Source organism: Excalfactoria chinensis, chromosome 1 (assembly GCF_039878825.1).
Source record: "Excalfactoria chinensis isolate bCotChi1 chromosome 1, bCotChi1.hap2, whole genome shotgun sequence".
Lineage (NCBI taxonomy): Eukaryota > Metazoa > Chordata > Aves > Galliformes > Phasianidae > Excalfactoria > Excalfactoria chinensis.
The window spans coordinates 120,150,462-120,175,016 of record NC_092825.1 but is presented as its reverse complement, the minus strand read 5'-3'; the positions used below and the strand labels follow the sequence as shown (position 1 = coordinate 120,175,016).

Below are 24,555 nucleotides of genomic sequence, written 5' to 3'. Positions count from 1 at the left end.
CTTTAAGAAGTCTTACTGTTGGCATTTTGGTATGAAAAGAAGTACTCCAGATACATTATTCCAGTACTGATAAAGTTATCAAAGTTATAAAGTTGGGCAGGCAACATGCACAAACAGGTGGAAGATACGAAGAAATACAATACTCAGCTATTAAAGTGCTTAATTTCAGTCTTTAGAAGTATGCCTAATGAGATATCACATTCAGACTGCTCACACCCTTTAAAAACAGTTGCTGTGCTCCTGTAAATCTGTAAATTATGCTGTCTATGAACAATGTTGGTAAAAGACTGGTGGTTCAGATGGTTGGCTCTGCAACATGTTCTGTACTTGTAGACAAAGATGAGGATGTCTTCAATATCAGAAAATTTCAAAAATTTGTTGATATGTCTTTTGCACATGATAACGGAAAGGAACACTAATGCTTTTTCCATTTTTTCCTACTTGTTGGCAGACACAGGAGTACTTTAGTATCTGAAGAACTTTGCATAGCAATGCTGCTTCTAATTTAAACTATTTAAGAGGCAGTGAGGCTTTAAATCTCATCATTATTGAAGTGAAGTATAATTTACTTTCTCTGTCTATAAGTATAATGCACTTACATAACTTTTCTCTGGGTATATTGCATAGAAAACTGGGTAAAAATTAATTAACTTGCAACTATGTATACTTTTCAGTGAATGTGACTATCTACTTTTATACAGACACATATACTGAGATTTATATGCAAAATTGTTAAATTTTGATTTTGATTTTGAAAATTATTGTGATTACATTCTGTATAGCTTCACTCTATTGTAAAGGACAGTCTTCTAGATGAGTATGTGTGCTAGAACACACCATAACTCCTCACCTGGGCAAAGGAGACAATACATGGGTAGAGTCTGAGTACAGTCTGGTAGGTGGAATGTACAAGAACTGAGGATAATGCTGTCAACAGTCAAGCATATTCAATTTCATGATATTATTACCACAGAAGACAGTTCAGCTTAGAAATTATTTCAGTAATTAAAAAATGTGCTTCAATTGTCAAAGTAAATTAATATGATTATTTAATATATTAATTGCTTTCTTTTTAAAGATATTTATTGATCATACAAATAAAACAACAGCAGGAATTACACCGTATGTAGAATGCAACTTGTTGAACAAGTTATAAGAAATCAGTGTCTCAGTTTCTTTTTAGTCCGTATTTTGTTTTTCACTTTGTTCTTTGCTCCTTTCTCCTTTACTTGAGCTGTTCTTATATCTTAGGAATTAGTTGTATGTAACAGTCAAGCAACTTTTTTACACAAAACTGTTTACGAGGTTGCTTATAGCTGAGTATCTAATATTACAAAGAAGTCAAATATGTAGCATCTTGATTACAAACTGAAAATTACTACACACTGATGGGAAAATAGGAAAATTATGTCATACATAAATCATTTTATTAATTTTTCTTATTGACGTCAGATATTTTTCCAGAACCTTTCAATTACAATTAAGATATTCTCTTCTGCCAAACAAAGAGTCTTATTCATTGGTTTTATTGCAATGGATCCAAGAGTCTACAAGATCATTATGTGAATAAGACATTACTGCTAGTGGGGTCAACTGAAAAATAAACTCTTTTCAAATTGGTGCATTCAAACTATGTGGAATTTTGAAATATTTTTCAATATTCTCTTTCTCTGGTATAATGCTTACTTGTTACGTAGTAATGTAAATTGTCAACTTTGTGGAAGGAGGAATATATATTCATATATTTATGTCTTGCTTTGTCCTGGATTTAGTTATGCTGAAGGAAATGGTGACTCAGTCACCCAATTCTGACAAATCCTTTTTATTCTCTGCATTTAGGAGCTAGGGAGACAGATCTTTATCCTAAAGTTTAGACACCAAAAAATGAGTGTCTACTTTCACTGTCAAAATTGTTAGCACTGTCAGTTCTTCTCCATGTTTCTGAATTGAGATGCAGTGTTCCTATAATCTATTATGTACATTGTCCCCTCTGGTGATTTTGTCAGGATTCCTTTCATTTGGTATGTCTTGAACTGTAAGGAACACAAATTTGTGTGTTACTACGCCACTTCTATTTGGTATTTCACATACATTAATGCCAATTTTGCCCCCATATTGTTACACTGTCCCTTCAACCAACTCAGGAATTAATAATACATAGATGAGAAGGCTGGCTGAGGATGCTGGATAACTGTTGTATAATAAAATTATGCATTCTTGAAAATCCTCTTTCATTAGTACTTGCTAGGTTGCAAAGGACAGAAATATAACTTTAACATAACTTATGAAGTTTGTTCAACAGTTTTACATCATTTGATATCTGGCTCATTTTCTATTTGAATGTGACATTATTTCCTGACAATAAGAAGTACTCACTGAAACAATCGAAACATAAATGATGATCCCTGACAACCCACTAACAATGGATAAGTTTAGTCTGGGATGTTGCTTTCATTAACTTTTACTATAAGTAAATAAAGAGCACCTCCTTCCTATATTCCCAAGAAACTACTGCTTTCCAGAATGATTCCCTCAACAGATGACTCTGAATCATTTTCAGGCCTTACCTTTGTCTTGTCAGTTATCCTGTACAAACAAACAGTGTACATATATTGTAAACTTCCAAATATCTCAAGTCTTTTGGAAGCTTACAGAGTAGCAATTTTCAAAGTTGTTACTGCTTCTTGAACGTTTATTCAGTGTTTCGGTTGCCATTACTGAGTAGTGACAGTGCCAAAAAAACACCCACACAAAAACAATTTATTTATTTTTTTTCAACAAGTGTACCTTGCAAGCATGTAAATATTTTTTGTTTTTCATTTAGCAAAACTTAAAATTTATTTTTTAAAAAAAATGTTGGTCACTCTTCTAATACAAACTGCTTTATCTACTGTAATTATCAATTCTGGAAAATATTTCTGAAAGAACATTACTTTCAGTTGATAACAGTCTTACTACTTTTGTGTTCCTTTATATTAAAAAGTAATTCCTTGAATTACGAAGGAATTAAAAGGTATCATTTTGCTACACAGAGAAGTTTCAAATATATATTTTTTATTAAACTTAAACAATTGTTGGAATATGAAAGGTCACTTTGTGGATCACCATCTGCTATCAAAAAGATGGCCAGAAACTTTTAAGACTCCTATTTAATTTTATTTACACACTGAAAGTAACAGTGTTCATCTAAGGAAAAGTTTATGGATGGAGCAGAAGCATAAAATGTCATTGTTCTAGAAATTCAATTGCTTTTGAATCATTCTAAATATGTTTGCATAGCCAACAGTAGAAGCATGTATATTTCATTAATAGCTATATTGTGCTATGCGCACCTCTTACTAGATCACAGATTTCATGCAGCTATTTATTCTTAAAATAGATAATAGAACACCAAACTATTTTATAAAATGTATTTGATCATGCTGATACAGTCAAAATAAAGATATCATTAATGTTAATTACTGTAGGAAGGCAGCACTGCAAAAGAATAAATGAACTTATGTGTTAAAACTAATACTGGAGTTTCTATTCATAAAAAGTATATTTGCATATATGTACACGCACACAAATACACGTACAAAATGAAAGTAGCTTCAAAACACTGAATCATCTTTAACTAGACATTAGTTTAGACTCCACAAAACATTCTGTAGACATTTACTGCCAACCCGGGAAGACTTCAGTTTTAAAAAACAATGAAATATTTGTTTCAGTGTCATTGGCATTTTTGGCGCTAAAATCGTGTGTGAACATTCTGTTACTTCCACAGACACATAACTTAGTAACCAATTTCTACTCACTCTGGTTGAAATTCAGTTTCAAAGACAAGAATTGCAATCTCTTTTATTGTTCTTGTTCTTTTTTTTTGTTTTTGTTTTTAAATTTGATATCACATTTAGGCCCTTTTCATAGATATTCAAGAGTGATCTTGTCTACCAGTATCTAGATAGTAACTCCACAGAAAAGGGAAAACAATACAACACTACTCACTAAAATTTGAGGCTGAAATTAAACGACTGAAGGTGCTAATTCTGAAGTCAAAGTGGTGATGCCTGGTTTTCATAAGACTGCCCTGTCCATCAAGACAAACTGTATACTTGGAGTACTCTCTGTTCTTCCTTTCCACTACACTGATAAAAATGTGGCTGAGAATGCAAAATTTCAAGAACAGCACAGAAAAAGATGAGCAAATCCAATTCTACAATTGTGTAGAAGAAGGAAGAAGTGAGATTCAAATCCATCTTAGCATAGAATTACTGGCTGCATTTCCCACAATACTAAGGCATAAGACACAATTTTCACTCTTTTAATGTCAGTACAGTAACCACTAGATTATCAACTACCATGGCTATCAGGTCAAAAGAAGCTAGATATAATCCTGACCCTGTCTAGCCTTTTAGGTTTCTCCTTTAGTTTTATATTCTCTGTTCCTTATCCTAAATTGGTCTGTGCTGGATCTTTCTGTAGCAGGCACGTAACTACACACTCTAAAGTCTAGATATACTCACATCAGCCAGAGATTCTCAAAGAGAATCATAGAAAGCTTCACTAAAGGTTTTACACGTTTCACACTAATGTTTCAATATAAAATAATGACAATGCATTTACATTATATTTAATAGAGTGGTCATTATGTGATCTTCCAAAACAATTTTGTAAGACTAGGCTTTGTCCTGATAACACTAACAAATAAAATAGTAACATAAAATAAAGTAAAATGTAAAAATGTGAAAGGTGAGAAAAAAGTCCTCCTACCTAGCTTTCCAAGAAGTAAAACAGATTTCAAAGGAAATGTTCTGAAATCCCTTCTACGTTTAAAAGTAGATCTTTCGCAACCTATCTATGATGCCTCACTGGATGAATGTGTCTACTATAATTCCATCCATAGTTTTAGAATTTTGAATTGTTTGTCTGTTTTCTTGTTTTCTGAACAGTGAAGGCCCAGTGTATTGACAGAAAAAAATGCATGAGACTGAAGTAGAAATGTTTAACTGAATCATAGCCACCTATTCAGAATTTAACAGAGCCAAGGGACAATTTATTTGCAGACTGAGCGATCATTTACACAGAAGATTATCAAGTGTGAATTTTGAAAATTAAAAAAATTATATCTATCCACCTATCTATATTTATTTCTGTGGCACAGGTCTTCATGTGATTTTCTTGTTTTGTTCATTCAATTAATTTTATGTAGGATTTTTGATATATTCCAGAATTTAAAATAATTTAAAAGTAAAAATCTGAGTAAATTTATTTATTTATTTATTTATTTATTTTCTGAGCATATGCCCACCATGGTTATATCAGAAACATGTAAGTCTATGTAAATGTTGCCAGTGCCTCTCATCAAGTTGTTTACACCCTATTTTTCTCACCTCTTTCTTGAGCTGGAGCAACAACAAATATAAATATTTATTAAGAAGGATTTTTTTTTTTTTTCTTCAGAAGGAAGGTGTTCGATTTAAGTCAGGCAACTGTGTTTAAGTACTTATACAAGGAACATACTCTTTGCTGTTTTACTTTTGTATTTGGTGAGATTTGTGGTCACTTACTCAACTGATGAGTTCCTACAGTGAAGGAATCTGTTTCCCTTTCTGAGCATACACTGAGCTTGTTGAGGCTATGATTCTACTTCACACCCTCATTGCTATCCCTTCAGTTCTTGGAAAGAAACCTGCTGAAGGTCATATGAAACAAAAAGGATGCTCAGTATGAATTCTGATGATCTGTCAGACATGCTTAGTAGTATAAATATGCTAAAGGCATATTTAAAGGCCCATAGGTGTTAAGAATACTTTCTATAGATTTTTAATTTTATCTGGATACTGTTTAACTCCATGGGAAAACAAAGACTTCCAAAAGGAAACTTGCATTCACAGAGAAATTAAAAAGAAAAACAAAACAAACAAACAAACAGACAAACAAAAAAAGCATGCTGTAAATCTTTTCTAAAAACTTATCACTCAACTGATACGTTTTTTATCCTGGAAGGGAAGACTCCCTTTTATGCAGAAGACCCTTTATTTAACATTGCTCCTAATTTCGGACCTGAAACCTCAGTCCTCAGCCATACTTCATTCATATTCATGGTCTCCTTAATTTTAGAAGATGAAGTGCCATTAAGCATCATTAGCAAGTGAATTATCTTCTGGATTAAATTCTATTACTCTTCTAGGGGCAGTATATGACCAATCCTTCCTTCTTTGAGATGCTGTACAAATCAGTTCACACGTTTATGGATGTGGAACATATAAACACAAGAAAGCACACCCTTCAGGGCAAGATAAAAGGATAAATAATGTTTTCTAGCTAAATGAAAGGTAAGTGTATAAGAAACATATCTGTCATATCATTTGTCATTGAGCTGCAACATACAAATAAATATACATAAGACTGAAGAAGATGCTTGAACTTTTCCTTTTGTGCGTACATAATGTGCATTCACATTGGCTTTTTTTTTTTTTTTTTTTTTTTTTTTTTTGTATAGTCTTTCCTGTATGAAGGATGGATTAGATTTTAAAATAAAATGAGCAACAATCGATAAACATTAGACAAGAATTTCATAAAGCAAATCAGCCTGAGAAAAAGGCATTTCTTTTCAAGATATTCCAATGTAATTCACTTAAATATGATCAAAAAAGTATTTATGAACAAACAAATGTGAACAGTACTGCTTATTCCTATTTAAGAAAACAAATTCTAACTTTGGCTAAGGAGACTGCATGTCCCTGATTTTCTTTCATACTATAGATTTGTCTGAATTATTACAATAATTCTTAGCACATATCAAAGCATGTAAACAACTGCTTCTATTAAGTATCTTCCCCTTAATTAGATTTTTTTTCTTTTATGCACTTAACACTTTTCACTTCAAATAGTAAAACTTTTTATAAATATGCTTGTGTTATTTTTTATTTTCTGTTCTCTTTCAGTGCTATCACTGAAGTTCCTACTCCTTTTCTTTAAATGGTATATGGTACAAAAATTCCTTCAAATTTGTTTTAATATTTAAGTGAGAAAAAAAACAGAACAGAAGCTAATATACAGCAAAATGCGCCAAATGATACTCTTCAGAAGCAAGTAATTTTTTTTTTTTTTTATTTCAGTCACAGTCTTTGATTAGATTATCCCTCCACAAGAAAATCTTAAAAGTATATGCTTGTGTAATGCAGTGTTTGTTTGTTTGTTTGTTTGTTTGCATAAAAATTGTCTATGTATTTAATTGGCTTTATTTTTTTTTCTTGGATCAAGCTATGTATTCCAGGTCAGTATGTTTTCTAAATACACAAACTTGACAACCATACAACCATAGGTTTTATCAGATAAATTCACATCCAGTTTAGTGATAGCCGCAGAACATGTAAATTTATCTCAGTGGACAAATATTTCCTTAAGTATACACTTACAGTATCCATTCAATATTTATTGCAACTCAGACACTGTAGCGCTGAAGGTTCAGATAATTTAGCAATTACAAAAATACAGTAAGAGTCAATTTGCCCCCTTATTAACTAAATCAACTAAAAGAGCATCATATAAAAAACACTGCGTTTTAAAATAATATAAGCAATAGGTACTATAATAATTGGAGATCCTTTTTTATTAAACATCATCACCATTCCAAATTCTATAGGATAATTACTGAGATCTCATTTGGCTGTATTTTCTTTTTCTTTCATCTGCCACTTGAGTATTTTCTCTGATCTTTGAACTTAGTTTTGCTTCTATACATTTTGTTTTTTATCTTTTTCTTTGTATGGGAGCCAATAAGCCTGTGAACATAACTGTTCAGGCAGTACATACAGAAAATGTGCAGCATACTTCAGAAAATGGTTATCACTTTCATGTTTGTTTTAAACTTCAAGATGCAATAAAAAACCTCAACTATTATCAGAAAATTTCAGATAAAATCAATCAGAAGCTATGAATTTTAAATGAAAGTGAAGATTAAAGAAAATAAAATATAGAATAAAATTAGTGTATGTTGAAAGAACTGAGAGCCAAGAGAAATGGCTTTATGCAGGTTATTCTCACTGTTGTATTTCAGTCAAGAAATCAGACTTTTTCCCCTAAGATAAATAGTAATTACTGTTAAAAATTCCCTGAATAGTCAAAGGTTTAGTTGATTCTTCATAGTGACTACTTTATAATATGCACTAATACATTAGCTTTACAATATAATAAATTGTTAATGCTAAATTCTTTCATATTTAACATGTTAATTTAGTCAGAAAATCTCCTATTTGAGAGGACACAAACAAAAATCAGTACCCTAGACAACTGTCCATGTAAGAAAAAAAAATTCTTATAGCAGTTGCTATTATTTGACTTTTACTCTACCATAGCCAAAGAAAAGTGTCAAATGTCAAAGTGTCAAAAGAGTACAGGAAGAAATTATCATGCCTGCTAATTGGTTCCTCACTAGTATTACTCTGTTTTGGTCATTAAGATTTTCATATTTTAAAATTTCCAGTATTTTAATATTAACTGTATATGCAAAACATACCTTCTGCCTGACAATAGTATCCTGTTCTAGAACATAACTATTTAAGTGATGCAACAAATAGAGGGGCAGCAGAGATATGCCAAATGTTATTTTGCTTTCAGTTCTCCAGAACTGATATGCTTTAACACATTGGTAGATATTAACTACTTCACACCTTCAATTTCTTACAAACAGTCTACTTTTAAATTTAAAAAAACATGATTAGGAATGTTATTTAAAAGTCTGTCAATCACATTTTTTACTGAGTTTGTAAATACATTTAAACATATTTCATAAACAGATTCCTGTAAGAACCAATTAGGGTCCAGTAAATTTTTCATTTTTTATTCAGTAATTAAGGAATTGAGATAGAGATGGATTAATATATATATATACATTTGTATTAAATTAACAGAATATATTTTCTTTTCCTGACAAAAATTAAAAATATGTTATACTAGCTTCCTATTGAATTAAATAAACCCATTTTACACAAAAGTTTATCTATGGATCTTTCTAACAGACGAAAAATAAAAAGATGGAAATCTCTTTTTTTTATTCTTTCCCTGGAACTGACTCTTTCAATTACCAACTCACTCAAGAGTGCACTTGATTTTTTCAGTCTGTTGAAGGTTTCTATAGCAGCTATCTCTAAATAATAATTTTCTATTATAGAACATACTAGCCCGGAATTCAAAGAATGGAATATTTATTCCACTATTCACCAGTGGTTTCCTGAGTGTCTTTTTGAAGTTATTGTCTTTTGTTATGTCCTCAGCGCTTCTGCTTCTAACTTTCAAAGAAGGTGTATAAATTTCTGTTAGGAAGTTCAGTAAATGAAGACTATGTATTTTGATTCCTAATGAGTACTGTATGGCATTGACAGAACTTGACTTAAATAAATTTTAAAGAATTTTATTTTTTTTAGGAGTAATTGATTTATTTTTTTATATTTTTTTTATGTTTTAGGAGTGAATGTTATCAGTGGCTGCTTAATATATTCCACCACATAATAAATAATCAACAGGTAAAAAAATAAATAAATAAATAAATAAAAATAAAAAAATGGATAATGCTCAGAGTTTTGGGTTATACCCCCAAATTGTAGCTCAAAAAGGCATGAAAGAAAGCTAAAAAATCAGTTTTTCTTCAAGCTCTGGCTTCCTGATAATTCTTACAAGCCAAAGTGCTGACAGTCCTTCCAAAACAGGTACTGTATATTTTGCAAATATTCCAGACTATTGACTCACATGTCTCGACATATATTTACCTGCAGTTCCTTACCTGAAATCTTGCTGCTGATACCACTGCTGATTTTTGAGTAATTCAAATATTTCTTCTTCTGATAATGAATAATAATTCACAGTCACTAATAACTTGACTGAACATATAAATCTACATTTTTTTTCTATTAAACACCAGCAGAGAGGTAAGGCAATTATAGCTTCAAACAACTTCACACATTTTTTTATTAAGTGAACAGATACAATATTTTTCCGTTTTTGTGCAAAGTAAGTATTTAGTAAATTATATATTATGACATTATGCAATATTACTGAATGCTTACTTAGATCGGGGTTGAGAAAAATTGGCTACACTGTGAACTACATTAGCCCACATTGTCTTCAACTTCTGGGAGACCGTAAAGGTCTCTCATCAGCAGGCATCTATCTCTAGCTTTAAAGAGATGTGAAAAGAGCTCCAAAGGACTTCCTTCATTCCAGGGGTGCAGAGGCACCTCTGATCACATTGACAATACCTTGGTTACCAGCAAATAACTTGATTCTTGTCACATCGCTAGATCTGCTTCACACAGATGTGGTGTGGTGAGCCGGAAGAATTAGTCCACCACAGGAAGGCACATATACCAAAAATGTTCCTCTGTCAGCCTCTTCAAGTCTCCACCTCTAAGGATACAGAGAAGGCAGCAGCAAGGCGATGGAGTACATCCAGATCACAGCTGCATTTATTTTCATTCATTAAACTCTGAGATTCATTAGTAAAATATCATGTCATTCCAAATATTTTCAATTTTCAGAAAATCTTAGTAACATCTGCTAATAAAGCAATTGTAAAAATTGCATAGAATGAAGATGCCAGCACTTATTGAATAATGCCAACATTTATTGAACAAATAACAAAATATGAAAAATATCAAGGTTGCTTAAGTTAACACGAACATCAAATTGAGAAGACAGAAAGAGTGAATATAAAGCAAGAGGCCCCTGAGTGTTCTTGCTATTCTATGATATATTCAGAGCAAAGACTAATAGTGTTATGTGAGAAAAGGTAGCCAAGTTTTCTGGCAGAAAGCCTAGGAAGATGTAGACATAAATAGAGTAATTGGGCTCCATCAGAAGAGGTGGCCAGCAGGGATAGGGAAGTGATTCTCCCTCTTTGCTCTTGTGAGGCCCCATCTGAGGTACTGTGTCCAGATATGGAGCCCTCAGTAAAAAGACATAGAGATGCTGGAAAGTGTCCAGAGGAGAGCAACAACGATGATCAGGGGACTGGAGTACCTCCCCTATGAAGACAGGCTGAGGGAGCTGGGCTTGTTCAGCCTAGAGAAAAGAAGACTGTGGGGTGACATCATTGCAGCCTTTCAGTACCTGAAGGGAACCTATAACCAGGAGGGGAGTAAACTCTTCAAAAGGGCTGATAATACCAGGACAAGGGGAAATGGTTTTAAGTTGAAAGAGGGAATATTTAGGTTGAATGTTAGGGGGAAGTTCTTTACTAGGAGAGTGGTGAGGTCTTGGAACAGGCTGCCCAGGGAGGCTGTGGATGCCTCATCCCTGGAGGTGTTCAAGGCCAGGTTGGATGGGGCCCTGGGCAACCTGGTCTAGTAAATCTGGAAGTTTGTTGGCCCTGCCAGGCAGGGGGGTTGGAGTTTCATGATCCTTGAGGTCCCTTCCAACCCAGGTCCTTCTGTGATTCTGTGATTCTGTAAAAGCTCTATTATCTTCCTTAAAGGAACTGTGCTTACAGTATTGCATACATTTAAAATAATGGATGTATCCAGGATTTTTCCACATGGAAAAATCTCCACCTTAAGCCTGTACATTTATATGCATTTTTTTAAGATCTTGTTCAATGTTCCTACTGCTGAAATACAAGCAGCTGATAATGGGCAACTTTATTTATTTAACAACTGCAAGTCAGTATCACTACCTCCACAGTGTCACCTGCATATGATTGATTGTCACGCTTCAAACAAACAAAAACAAATCGACAAACAATTAGGATATATGACATACAATTGTATCTAATATAAGACTATATAGTACACTCAGTTTTAAGTGGTTCTTTGAGTATTGGTATAGCTCAAGCACATCCTGCAGTTTTTCTTTCAACTGAAAAAAAAAAAAATGCTAACTTGCTTAACTGCATGTTGATTAGAATGTAACTTCTGTTATCATATTCTCGACTACAGTAACTTTCTGGTGAACTATCCTGCTTCAATTACTCTACTTAACCAATGCCAGGCATCAGTGATGCACGAGGCTAACCAAGGATTTTCCTCAGAATTTTTAAATTCACTTTCGCTTTCCTTATAAGCAACAGTAAATAAGTTTAATTTTTAAAATAAAGGGAAGGTGTCAGATTGTTCCCTGTGCACATATAATTCCTTTAAGTGTTGTCATTTGACAGATACCCAGATGATGGCATTTTGTTATTTGGTGAGTCAGCTATATGTAACTGATTATGAGGCTGGGATAAATCTTTGACTGATTTGCTCCCTATTGTTTTCTTGGCAAATGACAGAGTTGAGCTGTTAAAGTGAAAGGAGAACATATTCTACAGTGTGGAAAGATATTACCTGTAAGGAAAGGCAATCTGAAGGTGAAAACTAGGTGCCATATACTGAAAGGCAGAATTTGTATTGATTTGAACTGCAAGACTTCATTATGAATGAGAAAAATTTGCCCCAGGGGTTACTGAATGTATTGAATGTAGTTATAAAACAGAAATAGCAATTTAACTTCTACATAATTTTAGCAGGGTTGCAGGATGAATTTCTTCATCTTTATATTTGTTTCATCTTTCAAAATACTGATGTAGATTTCTAGCAAAATTTCCATGTGTTTTCTTCATACATATCCTATATAAAGGTCCTAAAAAAAGAGGTAAAACATTGACGTTTTGAAGAGAGTTTTCTAGTAAATAACCTTATAAAGGGGTCTTACAAATAACACTCCTAGATAAACAAGTCTTGGTTCTCTCTTCTTAGACAAAGTTATGACTATCTGGCTTCATTAGGAACTACAAACATGTCAGTACAATTTGCTTGCTATTAAACTGAGCCTTGAATACAATCACAAGAAGAATCTAATAAATGATTCTTTAGGATTTTCATTCAGACACTTTTATTTTTTCTTGATAAAATAACCAACACTGTGAAAAAAAAAAAAAAAAAATAAATAAAAAAAAATCTGTGCACCAAGAAAATTAATTTAAGTATCTTTCATTTTAAATAAAATAAAGAAGTTTTGCATTTCCAAATGAAGAGGAAACCATTTATGGGAAAAAAAAAAAAAAAAAAAAAAAAAAAAAAAAAAAGAGAGAGAGAGAGAGAACAAATTGGTGAGTCTGGTGTAGCAGAAACCACAAGTATATGCAAACAGACCTGACTGGGAAGGTTGCAAGCTAGAGTTGTATTATACATGCATCATATGACATACGTGACATGAGAGCAAAGCCATAAAGAATCTTCTGGACCTGTTTTTCCTGCATACTTTAATAATTTTTGTGGCCTTATTAGGTATGTGCAGTAGTCACAGGCATGGACAGCTCTAGCATTGAATAAAACCATAAGAAAAATGGTTCTTTTCCCAGAAACTCTGATGGAAGTTGGATAGCCATGCTCACAGATATTGGTTATGACTGCATGGGGAAAATTTATTTGCTTACTATCACTCTTCTACTATGAACAAATACATTTTTCCATTCATCTACATGTAACCCAGGGTAGAATAAAAGAGAAAACTTCTGCCTCCTTGAGAAGTCATCAAAGAAGCAATATAATTCCTCTCAAGTGCAAAGGAAAAAAGATGTAATTAGGACCCTATGACTCATATCTTGTTCTATTCTAGGAGTACAACATCTGCAAGTTATCCTTTATTCAAGGATATGCAGAATTGAATTCCTTATGTGTTCATCAAGGGCTAATCCAAGTCCTTGCTGAAAAAATAATTGTGATTCTAAGGCATAGTGAGTGTTTGATTTCTCCTATTTTCTAAAGAATTAAAAAAAAAATAAAAATAGAGGAGATTGGGAGCTAGTGAGAAATTAGGTAGCTACTTGGCATTCAAATATTAAAGCATCATTTTCACTGAGCACAAATATTTACAATAAAATATTAATTATTACAGATAGAGAAGAAGTGAAATGTGAAAAAGCATATTTATGATACTTTATCAAACACTGAATCACATACTCGAATAAATATTAAATATCATTTTAAGATTTCTAGAAGAAATGAAGACAAAAAGAAATGCAGCATACTTAGAGAGACTGTTTTTTCACTTTATTTAAATGTAAAAGATCCTACTTAGTATTTTACATAGATGTTTTGGGAAACAAGAAACAAATAAAAATGGAACACTCTAAAACCAATTTTTTTTTTTTTTTTTTTTTTTTTTTTTTTTTTTTGCCTGTTACAAGCATTCCCACTATTCCTACAGTATTTTTATTGTATCTTGTGTTGCTATATTCTTCTAATTGATCTGAGCTCTAAGTGTACCAGTATTACCACAGGAGACCTGGAACAAATGAATGGCAAAAGAACAAATTATTTCAATTCTCTAAATGGTAATCATAATTTTCAGTCAGAAGGTAGAAATGAAAAAATGGAAATTGATGATCTGCCTCAGCTGCTAACCTTTACCTGCAGATATATGCAGAAGAACTCACTTAACATCCATCACTGAGGTAATCTTTATTCATTCAATACTCTCATATGCCTTATATAGAACTTAGGAGCTATTCAAGGGAAAAGTACATTGTCATTTCCGAAATGGAAGTCCCAAAAATACACAGGGAGCATTTATTTACTTCTTTATGCTGTATCTTCATATAGTAGCTAATATAAGAGAGTTAAGGCTTGACATAAAGCAAGAAAAGTATTGTAGTTCTTCAGTGCAAGTCAGTGGAAGATAAAATGAATTTTTGTTTCAACAGTACATGTCATTGGCTGATGAAGATGTGCAGTTTTAACCATTGCACAGTACTTCCCTGCCTCCTCTGCTGAGCAGTCTGATTTGTTACTCATCCACTTTCTACTTTTGCTATCAAGCACTTACACAAAGGATGTTCATATAGAGTACACTTTTTTCCATTTATTTTGTGCAAAAAATGTTGCAAAACTCTGCAAGTTGTGGTGGATGAAGAGTTTAGTCTGCATTTCTTCTGATCAAATAGAATCTTTGTATCATTATTAAGAGTGTGCAATTAACAGTTTTGAGGAGACAATGCAAGCATTTTTAAAAAAGATGTTAGTGGCTTCTCATGAGATGCAGGAACTAAATACACTGGAATCTGGATCTCTTTGAGTTGACCAGTGAATTTCTCATAAAACTTCAGCCATTTTCATTTTTCCTTAGTTATGTACAATACAAGCAATGTATTTATTACAACATTATTACTGAATTTCAGCCTGATGTTCTTAATTAGTTTTAAAAGTCTAAGAATGTAAAATAAAGTACTCAGAAAATATTTTATATCTATGTCAAGACAGTATCTTAAAATACCAAGAGACTCTTATTTCTTCCTTATGCTTGTGCTACTACATAAAAGTGGTTCAAACCTTTCATTGCCTTTGACAAACATGAAATCAAGTGTAAAGCTTCTGGTTTCAATTAAAATATTCTTATGATCCACACTGACAAGTTAGCTCAGGTACACTGCATAACAAATTCTAAAAAGAAAATAAAAGTGAGCCACCAAGCTGATGACATCAAGCTGAGTGGTGTGATTGACAGGGAGGAAGGAAGGGATGCCTTCCTTGACCTTGACAGGCTTGAAAGGTGGGCCCATGTTTACCTAGTGAGGTTCAGCATGGCAAAGTGCAAGGTTTTGCACTTGGGCCAGAAAAACCCCAGGCATCTATACAGACTGGGAGGAGTAGTGCTTGAGAGTAGCTCTTCAGAGAAGGACCTGGGGGTCCTGATGGATGAGAAACTTAACATGAGCCAGGAGTGCGCTCTTGCAGCTTGGAAAGCAAATGGTATCCTGGGCTCCATCAGAAGAGGGGTGGCCAGCAGGGATAGGGAGGTGACTGACCCTCTCTACTCTGCTCTTGTGAGACCCCATCTGGAGTACTGTGTCCAGATATGGAGCCCTCAGTAAAAGAAAGACATAGAGATGTTGGAAAGTGTCCAGAGGAGAGCAACAAAGATGATCAGGGGACTGGAGCGCCTCCCCTATGAAGACAGGCTGAGGGAGCTGGGCTTGTTCAGCCTAGAGAAAAGAAGACTGTGGGGTGACATCATTGCAGCCTTTCAGTACCTGAAGGGAACCTATAACCAGGAGGGGAGTAAACTCTTCAAAAGGGCTGATAATACCAGGACAAGGGGAAATGGTTTTAAGTTGAAAGAGGGAATATTTAGGTTGAATGTTAGGGGGAAGTTCTTTACTAGGAGAGTGGTGAGGTCTTGGAACAGGCTGCCCAGGGAGGCTGTGGATGCCTCATCCCTGGAGGTGTTCAAGGCCAGGTTGGATGGGGCCCTGGGCAACCTGGTCTAGTAAATCTGGAAGTTTGTTGGCCCTGCCAGGCAGGGGGGTTGGAGCTTCATGATCCTTGAGGTCCCTTCCAACCCAGGTCCTTCTGTGATTCTATGATTCTGTGATTCTGTGAGAAATTGACATTTTGGGCACTATCCAGTAGAGTCACATGATTAATCTCACCAGTGAATCTAACCTATATATTTTAACATTATAAAGAATGTACAATGTTCTGACTAGTTCTCCATAACATGAATAGAAAAAAAGGAAGCAATGAAAAAAGCCTGCCTTTCCACTCAAAGATTCATTGCACAGATCAGCAGTTTCATATTTCCCACATTTTCATTTGCACTACTTTTGTTGTTGCTTTTCCATTATTATTATTATTATTATTATTATTATTATTTTTTTGATGTTGACATTACAACTCCTTGAAGGAAAAAAAAAAAAAAAAAAAAAAAAAAAAAAAAAAAAGATTTAATTTATTCTATTGTAAGAGAATTTATTACTGTTCACAAGATACACACAAATGAACATATCAAGTAACCCTAAGCAGCATCTGATTTCAATAAAAGCCTTCATAAGAAATGGACAGCTGCCAGTATGTTCTCCGAAAATACATCCAAAAATGGGTCTTCATCCAAGTTGCTTTGAGCAACTTGTCACTTTCAAAGGCAAGTTCAGCTCTGTAGGCATTATGGTATGAACTACAGTCTGTACTTCAGTGTGGCTTCCAACCTCTTTTAGATTTCCCAAACCTGCAGTGCTTAATCACATTAAATAAAGTCATACTAGTAGCATAGGGAAGGAACAGAACAGAACTAAGGTCAGTAAATTCTAATGCCAGCCACATTATTTTTCCTTGCAAAACTGGCTGTTAGCCATCACAGGCTAAAATAAGTATGAAAGAGAAATTAACAGCTGAATAATTTATAAAATCTTTCCTTTCTGCAAAATTTAATTTTTGAGAGAAATTGCAGTTCAGTCTTGCACATCCTTGGGAGCACGAGCAACCAATATAACTTTTTGTCTGTCCTTAGAATTTATAGTGAAATTCTTTTGTTGTGAGAAGAGAAGCTATAACTCCAAGTTTAATTAGATTTGTCAACAGCAAAGATGAAATTGAACATTTTATAGCAAAAGCTGTGGTTTATTTGTTTTGTTGTATTCTGTTTTGTTTTCATGACTCAGTGTTATATGTGGTATATAAGCTGTCAAAGGAAATATAATCTTCTCTTCAACTTTAACTTCTTTCTTTAATCAGTTATAATTTTATAATGACAGTTGCCGGATATCAGCCTATTTCAATATCTTTATGGTCTTCTGCAAAGTGTCACATCGTATGGAACCCCTGACCTAATTTAGGCCCCCTGTTCTGGCTTCACCTCATTCCCACTTCCTCACTATAAAGGCAGTGGCTTTTCTCTGCTAAGGAGCCTAGCCTAGCCTTGGGTGTGCTTCAGTTTCAGCAATCAAAACACTGGTTAAACTGCTCAAACCAAGATAGTTGGTTATCAGTGTCATTAAATCAATTTCTGAATTTTAAAGTGGTAGTGTAAAATCATGAGTTCAGTGAAAAAAAAAAAAAAAAAAAAGAACAATGTTTTCCAGGCTACACTCCAGGGGTTTAATAGGCTCAGTCTATTTTATCAGTATGTGTGATCTCTTCTTAAACTGAGGCAAAAGCTCCAATCAGTGCTAATCAACTGAATCTACATTTAAATGTGGCTCCAGTCTGTAAAAATACTACTGAGGTTTAACAAAAGCAAGTGTAGAGTCTTGCACCTAGGTAGAAATAATTGCGTGCACCAGTACAGGCTGGGGGAAGACCTTCTGGAGAGGAGCTCTGCTGAGAGAGACCTGGGCATCCTGGTGGATGTCCAGCAGTGTGCCCTTGTAGCCAAAAAGGCGAATGGCATTCTGGGTGCATTAAAAAGAGTGTGGCCAGCAGGTTGAGGGAGGTGATCCTCCCCCTCTACTCTGCCCTGGTGAGGCCTCATCTGGAATACTGTGTCCAGTTCTGGGCTCCCCAGTACAAAAAAGACAGGGATCTCTTGGCAAGAGTCGAGTGGAGAGCCACAAAGATGGTGAAGGGCCTGGAGCATCTCCCCGATAAAGAAAGGCTAAGTGAACTGGGTCTGTTTAGCCTTGAGAAAAGAAGGCTGAGAGGGGACTTGATCCAGGTTTATAAATACCTGAAGTGTGGGAGCCATAGTGGCAAGGCTGGTCTCTTTTCAGTAGTGCGTGGGGACAGGACTAGGGGAAATGGGCTGAAACTTCAGTATAGGAAGTTCCGCACGAATGTGTGCAAGAACTTCTTTACAGTGAGGGTGACAGAGCACTGGAACAGGCTGCCCAGGGAGGTGGTAGTCTCCTTCTCTGGAGATATTCAAGACCCTCCTGGACACCTACCTGTGCGACGTGGTGTAGGGAGCCTGCTTTGACAGGGGGGTTGGACTCGATGATCTCTAGAGGTTCCTTCCAACCCCTACAATTCTGTGATTCTGTGATTCTTTTGACAATCTAGATTTGCTTCTTCTAAAGAATAATGTTTCACATATTTTCTGCCTACAAATTCTGCAATACTCTTTTTTTTTTTTTTTTTTTTTTTTTTCCCCCAAAACCTTACCAATTCAGAAAGTGTTTTTTGTTGGTTCTTTGTACCTGACTAAGAGCCATTTATTCTAACCTTAGTGGGAGGCAAATTGCAAGTACAGAATAACTACTGCCTGAAAAGCATAAAAACACTGTTTCAGCAAAGGAGTTATAAATTCATGGAAAAAGATAGATGGATCACCTAAAAGGATAACATCTGAAAAACAAACCTCACACTGTCAGAAAAACAACAACAACAACAAAAAAAATGAATTCATAACAAAATTGATACATATCATGAAAAACAAATCGCTTTTTAATAGACTTCAAATGATTAATCTGTTTTACACTAATCTTGATAGAGTAGCACTTATCTTAATGTTGCTAGAAATGTTTAAGTGATGAGTGCCATACTGTCAAATATATGCAATACTAGGTTATGTAAACTACCAATGACCTGCTTCACAGCATCTCTGCATGTAGTGCTAGTAGGTCATTGATTAAGAATTGGTTAAGAATTCAAAACAAAGCAAAATTATGCTCCAAAACAATGCTATTGTCCAGAAGATTAAAACAAATGTCCTTTAGATTTTATAAAAACATGCCTTTTCTACAGAATGCCTAAACACTGTAAAAGGATTTTATTAGAAAATCCATAAAATAAAGCATGAAAACAGAATGTTCGTCATCAGACCAGGTGAGAATAATTCACAAATTCAGATACTCATGCCATGTCACCAATGCTATCAAATGAGCTTTTTAGTTCTCAGACAATTTCAGATCAAGAGACACAATCACTCTGCCACCATGCATTCTCTTTATGAAATTTATTTCACGTTAGAAACTAAATGAGTGAACATATAGTTTATAATGATACTGTAACACATAATTGCTTCTGATGTTATAAGAGTCATGGGATCTGGATGGGGCTTCTCAGCAATATTTGTGCAAATCCAATTTCTATGACTCAACAGTAGACTTTAAATAATAAAATAAGAGTAAAAACAAATATATAGCAAATCATGTGTTGATATTAATGGAAATAAAATTTATCCATCATTGCTTGGAGCTAGTTTTACTTAAGCAGAAGATCAGCTACGGTAACTGACATTAGCTGATACAATTATTGGACAATTAACATGACAGGCCAGGGACCAAAATAATCAGAAAATCATCTGCATGAAACTGAAAGATGTAGGTGAGGCAATGTAGTAATGCACATGTTGGCAGCAGCAATACTTATGTTCACTGTAAGCTAAATTGAGCTTAAGTGAAATTCCCTTCTTGTGTAAGCATTGAACTGTGATTTATTCAGCTCACTCAGACTCTGGGGTTATTCCTGTGAGTCCTAATCTATCTCTGTCCCTTTCTGCCAACAGATCACCACTACATTTCCTGTATTAGTGGTGTTACAAAGGAGATAAAAGAAGGGATGTCTGGAGACAGGGAAGTAGATGTTTGAATTTTGAAAAAAAACTAAAAATACAAACATAAAGGAGCCACCGTGCAGCAACTATACTGTTGAAGATAAAAACTGATATACTATGTAATAGTGTGTGCTCTGTGAATATAAAGGGATCTGGCTCTGTTCTAGGTGAAACTGAGGCTGTATACTACTTACATCCTTTGAATACCACTGCACAGCTTTCAGCATATATTTTTCACAAACTAACAATATATAAAAGTACTAACAATATATAAAAGTACTAACAAAAATGTTTTACCTTGAAGATTAGGCACGTTAATAGTCAATAATTCTTTACTTTATTCACGTTACCTAGAAAAACTTCTTCCAAATTTCTACAAAGAAATTAGTACTTTACTAAGATTTATCTCTGAAACCTCACAAGCCTCTCAGTAAATTTTCACTTATATTCTGCTCTCCTAAACCATAATGGCTCTTTGAAGAACTGAAAACTTAAGGCTCATTTTATATTTCTTTTTGTAGTCCAAAGATGTACCTCTGGTCAGTCAAATCCAAAGCAGTTCATTTACAACACTTAGTGTTTCGGTGCATTGATGTTCTAACTCATAAATGAGAGACGCGGTGAAGAAAGATAAAGTTCTCTACAAATTATGTAAGAGATTCCTTGAGAATTATACTCTGATTTATGTACACTGCCTATTATGTTCACTTATTGTGAGTTATAATTGCAAGTGGAAAAAACTTCTGCTAAAAGGAAGTCTAGTCTTTCAAGACAGTACTTAAAATGGATGTTTATAGAAAGAAAGGGAAAGAAATAAGAGACAGGCTATTTCTGTCAGTATGATTTAGAATCCTAAGAGGAAGAAAATACAAAATTGCAAGTGGACACTGCAAAGCTAAAATAAGTTTTACAATTTTGAACTCTGAATATGTCTCATTCACTATGTGAGATGTTTCATTTAACTATGGATTCCAGAGTACATGATTCATATCCCTAGAATTCATCTAGACTTTGCCCGTTGTAGTTAACACTAGAATACTAAGATCATATTTAAGTATGTTAACTTTTCTGACAATTATTCGAGATTTTCTCGCCAAAGTTCGTAACACTACTTCTGAATTGTAAGTACATAAAAATAATGCTGGAGTTTGTGGCTTTATTTTTGTTGCTCCTTTTTCTAAGTGGGGCAGAGGCAGGATCCCTCCAAATCCTAAAGTGCTGCATAAGACACAAACATGCTATCACAATACTGCTTCTCACAGCACCCCCTATGGTAACCAAAAAGGAAAAGTCAAGTCTTCTTCCACTTTACTGACCCAAAGGATCCTACTCATGAAAATGTAAATTTGTGCTCAAAGGGAAATAATTCCCTCTAAAACTTCATATCTACAACACATATCATCATAGTATACATATTTGGAGTCTAGAGATCCCAGGATTAATACCCAGGGCAGTACTTTTATCCAAATGATAGAAAGGAATAATTATAAAATTGGATAGCTTTCAGTCCAGGTGCTGGTTATTTTACCTCAGTGCTATCTGAACGCAGGCAGAGTTAAAATATATATTCCTAGAGCAGCTCTGAAGTTCTCCAAATGGGAGATTTTTGTTACCTCTTTATTCTGGATGCACAGATAAATATTACTCAGAGTACTATCTGAAGGCTTATAATTTAGCCAAATGCAAGAAGCATAGAAAGAAATTAAGATAATTATATTTATCAGACAGTTAAAATGATTTATAACACTGATGTTCACCACGTTACAATTGTTTCTATCTTTTTTTTTTTTTTTTTTTTTTTTTTAATTTATTTTTTTATTTTTCACCTGGGATGCCTTCTTTCTTGTTAAGACTAAAAGTTTTGGTATCTCACTTATATCCAACAGACAACTAGATTTCAACTTAAAATAACTATAGTATCCATAAATATAGAGAATTCCTGTTCTAAGGATTTTTAGAGTTTTAAATTTCTAAGGGTGCAGAGTCATGTGTTGTTCTTAAATCTTTTAAAAGACTTTTACAGGATATGCACTAAACACAGATTTCATTAATTTTAATCAAAACTATTTTATATCTAGATGCATTGAAAAAAATGAAATTGCCCACAAAGTTTATAGTCTATTATCCTGACCAATAAATAAATAAATGAAATAAAATAAAATAAAATAAAATAAAATAAAATAAAATAAAATAAAATAAAATCTCCTTCTGTTGATGACACAACACAGGCTTTCTTCTGCAAAAGAGTGCTCAGGCACTGGAACAGGCTGCCCAGGAAGGTGGCAGAGTCATCATCCCTGAAGGTGTTCAGCAGATGATGTACTGAGGAACATGGTTTAAATGGGAAATAAAAGTGATGGACAAATGGAATGGATAATCTTGGAGGTCTTTTCCAACCTTTGTGATTCTATGATTGTATATTATAAAAATAATAATACTTAGTAGCTGGGTACACTCATGTGCAAATTTTCCAAATAAAAGGAAAGATATATAAACAGAGACTTCAGTTACTTGTTATTCTGTCTGCCCTGTTCAGTACAAATTCCTCCATCATAGGATGTGATAATAGAACTACAAATTTATGACATTTAAATCTGGTTTGCCTGTGTCCTCCTGTGTTAAAAGTCAGAAATGAAAATGGATTGAAACAAACCTAGAGCAATAAATAAATCTTTTGGAAAGAAGACAGTTCAGGCTAGAAGAACTAGATGTGAATACTGCCAACCTTAAGAATGTACACGTTAAGAATTGTATAACTTAAAATATTATGAATTATGACTATTATGAATTGTGAATATTGTGAATAAGTATATTATTTGCTTTCCTTGTGCTTCTTTACTTAGTTTTTTGTTTTATTTTTTCTCCATATTTTCTCTGTTCTTATGAAATAATGTGGAATTCAGTTAATACCTTCCAATCTCTAGACAGAATCAAATATATTCTTAAGAATCTCATTTACATTTCACAAAGACAGAAAGAAAAAAAAGAACACACCACAACAAATTGATATTCTCACAATTTCTCTGAGTTAAGTGACATGCATATTCTGAATATCTTCTGCTTTTCTAATTCAAACATAAGTGAATAAATTGAGTGTACAAAAAATTTACATTTACTAACATTGAGATGCACTATATATTTAATACAGAATTTAACATTATGGTTCTGTAGGGAATTTAAAGTCTTGTTATTACTTTTCAGTTTCTTGCATGAACAAATCTCTACCATGTTGGTATGCTTTTTTCCTAAACACCGCAATAACTGTCTGCCTCTCTTTCTTTCTTTTGTCTTCAATATAAATTCACATAATAATAATAATACATAAATGAAAATATTGAAAACTTCTTTTTCCTTAATACTGATACATACTTTTGAACAGCCAAATAGCTTAAACAACTCACAGTCATCTATATCCTTCAAAAATTTAATTTTAAGAAACAACAATAAAAGCTCTAAGGAGAACATTTCAATAAACATTTTTTGCAGATGGATAATGATCACCAAGCTCCTAGGCAAACATTTAATAACAACAACAAATCCAATTTAATGATGATTATGTACATACACATAAAAAGTATGTTGTTTGATTGTTTTTTATATACTTCTGAACGCCAGCATTTAATATATATAAATACATAAAAATGTATGTTTTTAATTCCTGGCTTTGCATTTAAATCTACCTCTAACTTTGAATAAATGTTCTTATTTATTTATTTATTTATTTATTTTTAATCTAAAATGATGGAAATATGAGCTTACAAAAGAAAAAAAGGGAACAAAAATTTGCATGCTTTTTCAGTGAAATTACAAAATCATTCCTATGTCTGCTGTTATTATCAAGAAGAAATGAATCATCATTAAATAAATCTTAATTTGGAGAAAACCTGGTACATGTTTTGTATTAATGTCTATATAGGAGCTGGATTCAAGGAGAAAGCAGAAGATGAATTTTTTTGGCATTCTGTTCTGGATGTAAGGGTATTTTGTTATTCAATACAATACTGACAGGAATATTTAGAACGTCACGAAACTGCTTTTCTTGGTGTCTTTGAAAGACATAAGTATTATTTTCTTAAAGGTATATGGAGTTCCTCAAACTTAGAAAGAAACTTCTTTATTCCATTTTATTTGCAATGTAATTCCACTACACTATATGGACTGTTTGGTAGGGTATTTTTATGTTATATCTACACTTACCGATATATACCCCTAAAGACATGTATAGACCCACAAAAATAACCAGTACAGGTAAATGGTAACATTTTTCTACAACTAGGAACTGATCTGAAAATTACAAGTACTTATTTTATTTTATTTTATTTTATT

At 33.5% G+C, this 24,555-nt stretch overlaps 1 protein-coding gene across 3 annotated transcripts in view; it reads right to left on the bottom strand.

Moving 5' to 3' along the window:
• The window catches only part of NLGN4X (neuroligin 4 X-linked), a 146,096-nt gene that overhangs the window by 31,398 nt on the left and 90,143 nt on the right, over positions 1–24,555 (bottom strand). The gene's annotated exons all lie outside the window — the stretch shown is intronic.